This window comes from Octopus bimaculoides, chromosome 4, assembly GCF_001194135.2.
Source record: "Octopus bimaculoides isolate UCB-OBI-ISO-001 chromosome 4, ASM119413v2, whole genome shotgun sequence".
In the NCBI taxonomy this organism is placed as follows: Eukaryota; Metazoa; Mollusca; class Cephalopoda; order Octopoda; family Octopodidae; genus Octopus; species Octopus bimaculoides.
Window position 1 is genome coordinate 145,304,396 of NC_068984.1, and position 722 is coordinate 145,305,117.

Genomic DNA, 722 nt, shown 5'->3' on the forward strand with positions numbered 1-722 from the left:
AACTTATTAATAATATTATTTCATTGCATGAAGCGGCGAGTTGGCAGAGTTGTTAGCACGCCGGGGAAAACCGCTTGGCTACATTTCATCTGTCTTTATGTCCTGAGTTCAAATTCCGCCGAGGTCAACTTTGCCTTTCATCTTCTCGGGGTCGATAAAATAATGAGAATTGGGGTCAACAAATCATTTCCTTATATATATATATATATATATAAAGAAATGATTTGTTAATCAAGCTCTGACCGCAATAAAAAATCTGTCTGTGTGTATCTGTCTACCTACCTGCCTCTCCCCCCTCTCTATCTCTCTCTCAAGAAGTTTTTGTGTATGTGTGTATAGCTGTTTGCGTGTGTTATTGACTGACATACATATCATGTGGTGTGTGCTGGCGTCTGCCCACGAGTATAGTTATTAATGTGCGCATTTGTATGTCTTTACATTGATTTAAATCTATAAATGCGTATTCGTCTGGCTAACTTAAAATCTCTCCATACAGCGAAACCCAAATGTAAATCTCCCAGCTTAAAACCATTTTATCCCACCTGAAGAGTCTTCTATGCATTGTTCGTTGCATATTGTGTTATTACATCGTTCGTCGCCCACAAGGAAACAGTGCATGAAACAATTGTTGTGGTAATAAATTTCTTTGTGTTGGTACATTCCGTCTTCTCTGTTTATCTTTAATATATATATATATATATATATATAGTGAGAATTTACAA

General features: G+C 36.6%; 1 protein-coding gene across 1 annotated transcript in view; it reads right to left on the reverse strand.

Annotated features, from left to right (window-relative positions):
- Nucleotides 1–722, reverse strand: part of LOC106878765 (retinal guanylyl cyclase 1) — a 37,637-nt gene that overhangs the window by 13,930 nt on the left and 22,985 nt on the right. The gene's annotated exons all lie outside the window — the stretch shown is intronic.